Here is a 9,526-nt window from a genome sequence, read left to right on the forward strand (position 1 = left end):
GCCATCACTGACCACCAGGGGAAGTTCCTCGACATTTTTGTTGGGTATCCTGGGTCGGTGTACGATGCCAGGGTGCTGAAGAACTGTTTCCACCTGCAGGAAAATGCATCCTTGGAGATGGTGGGTATCCTTGCCTGAGTGCGCCCATCTGCCTCATGACACCATATAGAGAGCCTGTACAGAATGCTGTACAGGCTCGCTACAACAGGAAGCATTCTCGTGCACAGAACATCGTTGAGAGGGCCTTTGGGATGCTGAAAACAAGGCACTGTTTTTTTTCAAGGCACTGGAAGTCAGCCCTGCTTTTGTGCCAGATGTCGTTGCATGCTCCTCTGTCTTCTCAATGGGGACATAGTTGATCCAGAAGTTTCGGAGGATGACGACGGCCCACCTGAACCCCACAACACAGAAGCCAGCGCAGGAGAGCACGTGCGGGACAATCTAGCTGCAGCGGTGTCTGCACCAGGCAACTGTGTGCCTGCTCTTCATGAGCACGATAACCTGTAGGACAATTAACACAGGTTAAAATCAGTTCTTGTTCTTAGATTGACAGTGTTCCAGCTTGTCTATGTTAGTTATTATGTAAATAGTTAGGTGTGTGTGTGCTGTGCCATCTGGAATCTGCTACAAAATACACACACAAAACACTTAAAAAATATTAATTACTCAATGCCACATATTAAGCACTTTACAACTGACAATCTAGCTACTGTAAATCCCTGGGAATTAAGGCCACATTTACACATAGCCGGGTATTTAGAGAAACGAATATTTCTCCCCCTCCGTTTTCAAAAATAACATCGTGCACACAACATCGTTTTCAAAAAAGTTGTCGTTTACATCAACCCGCATAAATACGCCGTCGAGCAACATCATAATTATGCCAAACCTATGGGCGGCAGTGTAGGGAGAAGGATAAAGCCATGCAAGCCAATCAGAATCCTCAAAATCGACAACAACGAATAGCACGAGCGACTTCTAGTTCCTTTCAAAACAACAGACATGGCGCGAGATTCGTTTGTGAGGACAGACAGCAAAGCAAATGCAAACAGGCCAAAAACGTTTGCACAAAAGTAAAAATGAGTACCACCTTAACAGCATCCATGATCAAATAGTAGCCAAACAAACTCTAAACATAGGGCGCTCACATGACGTAAGCATTTTCTGGCGCATAATGTGACGTTTTAGAACCTAAAACCCCGTTTCTCCCAGTTGACACGGCAACACATAACCGGCGTTTTCAGAAATCTCCACTTTGGCCGGAGTTTTTAGAAATAATCGTTTTCTGGGATAAAAACGGCGTTTTCGTGTAAATGACAGGCCAAAACGCAGGGAAATATCTGCGTTTTCCCATCGTGTAAACGGGGCCTAAGTGTTTTGTAATAAAACTTGCAAAAACAGCATGACACAGTGAACTTACTAACAAATAAATGAAAAGAGAGTGTGTATCATTTGATTCCTTTATTATTTTTTTGCAATTATTTCTAACAGCTGAAGAAATCTTTCCTCTCTCTCTTTTGTCTCCCTTTCTCTCTCTCTCACTTCTCGGTCTCTTCTTTCGTCTCTTCTCATGCTCTCGTCACTCTCTTTCTTTTCTTTCCTCCTTTTCCTCCATCTCTCTCCATCGCCTCTCCTCTCTTTCAATGGCATCTCTTTCTCTTTCAGCTTCCCTCTCCTCCATCTCTCGGATCAGCTCCTCAAAAACTTTTATTTTCCTCCCTACTCTTTCACGTTCTGACCTCACTGAGGATGGAGAGGTAACAGCAACATCCTGGCCAGATGAGGCAATAAGGGTGGGTGGTGTGATGGAGGGTCTGCCCCCTATTGCCTCATCCATGGCAGAATACCATTTCCAGGATGCTGCTGTAACCTCCTCATCCTCAGTGCTCACCCCAGTCTGTGGACATTTTAGATCCTACAAATATTACAAAACAGAATATCAAGACAGTCAATTACATTGTAAAACATATGATTCGTTAAATGATCGCATTACAGGGCCAAACATGAGCATGATTCAATCATGACAGAATTCTCATTTTAGGGTGAACTACAATAATAATAAAAAACGTCTGAATTTTAAAATCATTGGTTACCCGTAAGCCAATCACATAACGTTTGGTTATGGCGTGTGATAAGCGCATGCTCAGCCGCATCTAACTTCCACTGTAAACACATGTATGATGCGAAAACAAAACCATCGAGCGAAATACCGGAGTGAACATGGCTGTGAACGACTTTTGCAGATTATGTGAAGTAAATCTACACTGCGCATCCACGGTACAATCAGCGTCTACGTCACGGCTCTCAGCCCGCCCTCTGTTCGTTGATTGGCTGGCTGTTTTCAGGCCGGAGGAAAACTGATAGACAGGTCGCTATCACAGACTGAGTACTGAAGCGAACTGAAATTGAGCGGAAGTACGAAGTCTGACGTAGTCAGGCTATTCATTAGCCACTCTCCACTCAATTAGAACACGGGTGTGTTCATCAGCCCCTGCAAAATCAACACAGATTTTAACGTGATGAACCATGGTCAATCTATTAATGTTACATGGACAAGCTGAGGTACACTTGTTAACAGTAGCTTGCTATGTAACCAACAAATATTTCATAATATCAACACTGGTAAAGAAGAAATAAAATCGTTTTAGTTTACTGTAGTTTTGTAACCATCTCATTAAACTGCTAAACAACGAACGTCTTTGTTTAAAGAAAACAGTGTTAGCTAGCTGATTTACATTAGCTCGGACTGTTCCGTAATAATAATGATAAAACTATATTTTTTTCTGAATTGGCTGGAAAAGGACACCCTCAATTTACATTATTTAAACTTTTAACAAGTCAATCGTTTACTTATATGATGTTAAACAAATACAATTTAACCACAAAGAAACAAAAATTGTTTCATAAAGTACTTACACTTGAATACAGCCGCGTCTCCGCTTTCCGCCATTTTCAAATATAACGAAACTCCTCCCCGTGGCATCATGGGATAGTAAAGTGTCAATCGTATGCGAACTTCGGAAGTAGTAGGTCATCCGGGTACTTTTCGCCTACTGTTTTTGAAGTTCTATGATTTCGGACATACTACTCTGTTCGCGTACTGTTTTTCGCATATTATATAGTAGGGAAGTATTCGATTTCGGACGCAGCCATTGTGTGCAGTGTTGCCAACTCCTCAGTAAGGAAAGTAGCTATTGGCTGTCCTAAAAGTAGCTAGAAGGTGCTAAATTACGTCATCACCTAATTTGCATAACTGTCCATGTGCATGTAATTGTGATGGACGCTGTAGAGAGAGGAGTAACGTCGCTGGAGAGACAAAAGGTGAGTAAAAACCACCCTGAATATGTTTAGAACCACAAATGAACTTCTAATGTCGATTCTTTATTTTTATTTTATTTATTTTTTATTTACAATTCACAACCCTCCTCCTTTATCCGGGCTTGGGACCGGCAAAAGTGACCCAAAAGAGACACTCTGGCGGAGTTTATTTATTTTTTTATATATATATTTTTTTTTTTTTTTGTAAAGGTTTTTTTTTTTTTTGCTTTTTACCTGGTCCACTTAGGAGCCTATAAGTCACGGTAAAACATTTTTTTTGTATACAATTTTTTTTTTTTTTTTTTTTTTTTTAAGTTTGGTTTTTAACCCTATGGTCCACTAAGGAACCTACAAGTCACACTAAAATATTAAAATTTTTAACCATAAATTTTTTTTTGTATACAATCTTATTTTTCTTTTTTTCTTAAGTTTGGGTTAAACCTTATGGTCCACTTAGGAACCTACAAGAAGTCACAGTAAAACATTACCATTTTTAACTATAATATATATATATAAAAAAAGTTTATACAATCTAGATTAACAAAAGAGATAATAGAAAGAAAATAGGATATAGTAGAGAAAATCTGAGAAAATGGTAACTAGTCTGGCCCTAATTCAGGTTAATTGTATTTTTTTCAGACCCCCCTCCACATACAGACAGGCTGTGCTGGCTCACAGAAAGAGTGGCTCATCGTCATTTTGGACAAGGCTCTCTATGGCAGGTTCAGCAACTGAGGGAGCTGACTTGAATGAGTAAGCAGCTGATGTGCCAAAAAGCTGCAAAACATTATCTGGGAGCTGGTGCTCATAGCAAGTCTCACCAGACAGCTTCAGTCCATATCGGATGTACAGGATGGAGTTAAGGGTCTGCAAGGACATCCGATTTCTGAGCTTGCTTTTTACCACACTCATCTGGCTGAAAACTCTCTCGACTTCAGCATTCGAGTGTGGTAAGGACAACACAGACACAGCAGCCATGGCAAGTTCTTGAAATGGGTTGATATCAGCTGCATCTCTGAACTTCCTAATCTCACTCAAGAAACTCATTGTGTTTTTTGTCTCATTCCATTTGCTAAGGTGGATGGCACGCCATTGCTGGACAATCTTGTCTATGTCTGCAGGGGAGTAGCCGAGGAGCTTGGCAATTTTTTCTATTTCTCCAGGGCTCTTATTGTGCTTTAAAGTTTCCTCCACATTAAAAACTGACATGTACTGCAATGCTTCGATGTTGTCCGGCAGTCTCACCCTCAACTCATTAGTGAGAGAGATGGTGAAGGCTACACACCACTTTCGGACATTGATTTCATCCTCCGGCACAAGATGGAGCTCAGCTGCCTTTGATTCAAAAAGGTAACCAAGGTACGGTTTGGGACTGATGTATCCATCTATTGGCCCTTTAAGAACATCAATTTTTGCCAGTGGATTCAGCACCCTGCTACTCACAGACTTTATCAGGCTAACCAAGCTGTCAAGTAGCTTAAGAGGATCTACTTGTTCACCCTCAAAAGCCTTGATGGCCAACTGTACCTCACCCAGCACTGACTTCAGAAACGTCAGATACAAAATGTTTTGAGGGTCGCTATACATGGAATACAACACCTCAGCCATGTAGCAGTGTTCACTGGACTTGGTGACTGAGAAATGCAGCCTAAGCTCCTCCCACTGGTCCAAAATGCGTGAAACCGCAGGTTCAATGGAGAGCCAACGTGTGGCACAGACCTTTGTTATTTGTAAAGGTTTTTCCCCACAGTTGATGGTCTCATATATGGCCTTGTAGGCCTCCCTGCGCTTTGGAGACACTGAAAACCAGTTATAAGTCTCTCGTACCAGGTATTCCACGCTACGGGAGATGGTGTCATTGGAAGCATGACTTACAGCAAGCTGCAGAGAGTGGCATACACAGCGAATAAGAACAAGATCTTTAAGGCCATACTCTTCCTTCAGGACTTTATGGACCCCATTGTTAATCCCCGTCATGACAGAGGCATTGTCAGTCCCTATCCCCAGGAGTTTCTCCTTTTTTAGACCACACTTCACGAGGAAACCCACAACAGCACATGCTATAGATCTGGCATCTCCTCCCTCCAATTCAACAAGCCCCAGAAATGTTGAGACAACTGTCTGCTTGGTGTCACTAAAGTACCTTATCACAACCCCCAGGTATTTAGAAACACTTATATCTGTGGACTCATCGAGGAGGAGGCTGAAACGCTGATCACCCACATCTGCAACCACCTTTTTGAGGAAGTATGGTGCTAGAACACCATTAATCATCTCTGTGCACTTTGTCCTGTGCATTTTGAAATGGGTAGCAGCAGTGGAGTCTGAGAAAGCAGCTCTACATGCTTCTCCAATGTGGTCACATGCTAGCATGGAACAGTGTTCAGCAATAGCTAATGCCATGGTGGCCTCAGCCTTTTTAGCAGAGTCAATTTTTTGAATCATAAATGGCAGGTTTTTTTGGGTGGAACTATCATAAGGCTTTGCCTTTTGAGTGTGTTTTTGAGTTGCCTTGTGTTTTTTTACATCACTAAGTTTGGCATAGAAATCAGCCTTACAATACAAACAGTATGCCCGTGTATTGTCTCCAATAAACGGCTTTAACCAACCTTTGAATTCCCACTCCTTTCTGTATTTTTGTGTGTACAGTTTAGACATGATGAGCTAGCTAGCTAGTTTAGCTTATGTCACAGAAAGGCACAAACACGACGAGATAAGTAAGTGGACCAGACGAGTAAGTGACTGAGACTGTGTGAGTCAAAATAAATGCAGCGATTTATTTTTGTTAAGTGATTTAATTATTTTAGACAAAGTACATTTTACATTTTAAATCCCTTGCTGAATGTAAGACAGGGCGGGATCAGCCAGTGGCGGCTTCACGCACATGATGCGCGATTCATTTGCAGTCAGGACACGGAGGGGTGAACATCTCCGCGCTCTGACTGCAGCTGGGAGGGGCTGGTGCGCGAGAACTGGGCCGCCTGTGAGTGCTTTGCCACGGGGATGGGTCAAACGGCAGCACCCGCTGCTCGTTGAGAAGAGTAAGAACAATGTGCGGTTTCACGTCAAAAAGTCTCTAAAAGTCTCCAATAACACCAGTAAAAGTCGTTAGATTTGTCGCTAGTCGCTTTTTTGAAAATGTGTCGCTAGAGGGGTCTGAATACTCGCTAAATATAGCGACAAAGGCGCTAAGTTGGCAACACTGATTGTGTGAGCAAGGGTTCTGTTTTGCCGTTGCTAAGGGTGTGTCAGGGGTTGAGTTTTGCCATTGCTAGGGTTGAGATTTTGCCGTTGCTAGGGGTGACTCAAGGGTTGAGTTTCTCTATTGTCGGGTTGAGTTTTGCTGTTGCTATGGGCGGGATTTGTGGTTATGGTTGGTTGGTTATTTTTTGGTTAAACTGAACTGAGTTTGAAGAGTGGGAACGGCAGTTTTTTTTTTTTTTTTTTTTTTTACAAACATCGTCTAGTTCAAGAGGGCCACAGACTGCAGCAGTTAGTTGGTGTGTGGAGGCTGAATAGAGAGGTTGTGAGGATTTATTCAGTGCAAATGATATAAATCAGAGTAGGTTAGGGACATGTCAGTGCTTTTTGAGAATGGTAAAGTGAACACAGACAGTATTTTGTCTGCTGTTTCACATTTTGCTGGAATGGAGGAGTTTTTATATGATGAAGATGTAAAAATCCCCATTCATTGCACAAGTACTGACTGTGACAGTGTGTACTTCACCTATGACATTGATGGGGTTGTTGTGCAGGTCAAGGAGTTGTGTGGGGTGGTTGGACGTGTGCATTATGTGTTCCTTCCTGAATTTCATGTGAATATGATGAATGATCACTTTGAAATTCTCAGAAAACATGTTAAACTGAGCACATTAACACAAAAACACGTATGTGCTCTGCGTAACTGCAGTGGTTGGACGCTGGGCCATGTGGAAGGTGGATATATAAAGTCACACTTTAATGTCCTTGACGGTGACCAAGGTTTTGTGTTCATGCTGTTGCAAAAGAGCATTACTAAGGTCACTGAAGGGCTGAACATTGAGGTGATGTTGACAGTGAGCATGTTTGGCCAGAAAAGTGATGACATCATTAATGTCAGTGGATTTGTGGATACTGACTACATTGTGTCTGTGTCTTTACACACAGCATGCATTGTTCATGGCAAAGACCCCAGGATCCACTTAATGTGGTCAAGATATGGTGTCCAGGAGGTGGTGGGCAACAGAGGGAGTCTGTTTTCAGCTCTTTCTATAAATGAGACAGCCAACTTCTCCTCCAATCTTGACCACAGAGATCTTGACATCTCCAGGGCACTTCGGGGGGTGTTCAAGGAGGAGGAGCTTGGTTACACATGAACTTTTGTACAAATGTACACTAATACACCACATAACAGATTAGCAAAGGTTAGTGTGCACCCAGTTAGTGGGTGCTTGGTGACTTGTGGATCGTGTCACCCAAGGCACCTAAGAAGTATGTGGTCTTGGGCAAACACGTATCTGACGTACATGTCAGATCTCTGTCTGAAGTTCGGCCCAACAGTAAAGGCTCGAATTGAGCAGGTTGCTCTTTTTGAGGAAGGCATTCACCATGCCATGGACAGTGAGTCCACTTTTGATGAGGAAGTGTTGGGCAATCTGATTAGGAACAAGCCTTTGCTTGTTCCTTTTAGTGATGTTGATGCTGATGCTGGGGTCATGTGTGTTGTTCAGAACGTGGCCAAGCACATGATGGGTAAGCTCAAGTCCCTTTTTGAAAATCATACGGGAAAAGGAGGCTATGATCAGACATGGGCGGCATTTCAATGTGAGCTTGGTCTGGAAGAGTTATTCTTTGGCCAGATCTATCTATCTAATCAAGATCTCATTGTGATGCAAAAATTATGCATTGTATTATGTCACTCTCTGTCTAATACAGCTCTTACAGTGGGGTTCGAAATCATCAAATACGAAAAAAATTTGGCCATAACTTCATTTTGGACGTGTAAATGCTTATTAATTTCTCTTGCTTATTTGACTATATTGTAGGCTACTTACCGTGGTGGAATCGCGCTGGGCAATGGTTTCTGCGATCGTCGCACACAGTGACGCGTTGCACAAAATTGCGCCAAAATATCAATCATAATGAAAAAGTACAGTCTTAATATTTTATTTCCTTGCTCAAAATTATAAAGGGATCAGCATAAATGTCTGAGTGAAGGAAACACGGGTATATGTAGCCATTACATTTAAACACATCACTTCCCAGAATGCATCCATCTCTTTGCCAAAGAACGTTATTTCACCGGGACAGAATAGAATAGAATCTTTATTGTCATTATACACGTATTGTACAACGAAATTGGATGCAATCTAATCAGTGCAACATTAAACAAAGTACAAATATAATATACAAATAAAATAAAATAAATAAATAAAATAAAAATAAAATTCTAAAGAGAATAAAAGAATAAAACACATATCTCCCAAACACAACAGATCAATACACTTTATAATAAATTATACATCTCCTAATACTGTATTTCAAATTGTGTTTAGTGCTGCTATTGCTTTTGGATAAAAACTGTTTTTTAATCTATTTGTTCGTGTCTTCATTGTCCTGTAACGTCTCCCAGAGAGCAGCAATTCAAACAGGGAATGTCCGGGGTGAGATGGATCCTTTAGTATGTTCTGTGCTTTTTTGAGGCAGCGCAAACTATAAAGATCCTTTAGGGAGGGGAGAGGGCAGCCAATAATCTTCTGGGTGGTGGTGATGACCCTCTGGAGTGCTTTCCTCTCTGTCTCTGTGCAGCTCGCGAACCACACACAGATACCATTTTTGGTAAAGACCCCAGCCAGCTGGTCCGCACATTCCTTCAGCACCCGTCCCGATATGGCATCGGGTCCCGCAGCTTTCCTCGGATTCACCGCCCTCAGTGTGCGCCTCACCTCATGCTCCTCCACAATGAGGATGTGGCTGCTATGGACTGGAGAATGTAATATGGTTGCCTCCGGTTTCTCCGCCTCTAAGCGGGCGAAGAAGTGGTTCAGCTCCTCCGCCAGCGAAGCATCACCGACTGCAACTGTGCGGTTTCCGGATTTGTAACTAGTGATGTGCTGGACCCCCTGCCACATCTGCGTTGTGTTATTGCTGTTGAAGTAGTCCTCAATCCTCCTTTTATAAGCAGCCTTGGCCTTCCTGATGCCTTTTTTCAGGTTGGCTCTGGCAGCGC

The sequence above is a fragment of the Abramis brama genome (genome assembly GCF_963993115.1).
Source record: "Abramis brama genome assembly, chromosome: 4".
Lineage (NCBI taxonomy): Eukaryota > Metazoa > Chordata > Actinopteri > Cypriniformes > Leuciscidae > Abramis > Abramis brama.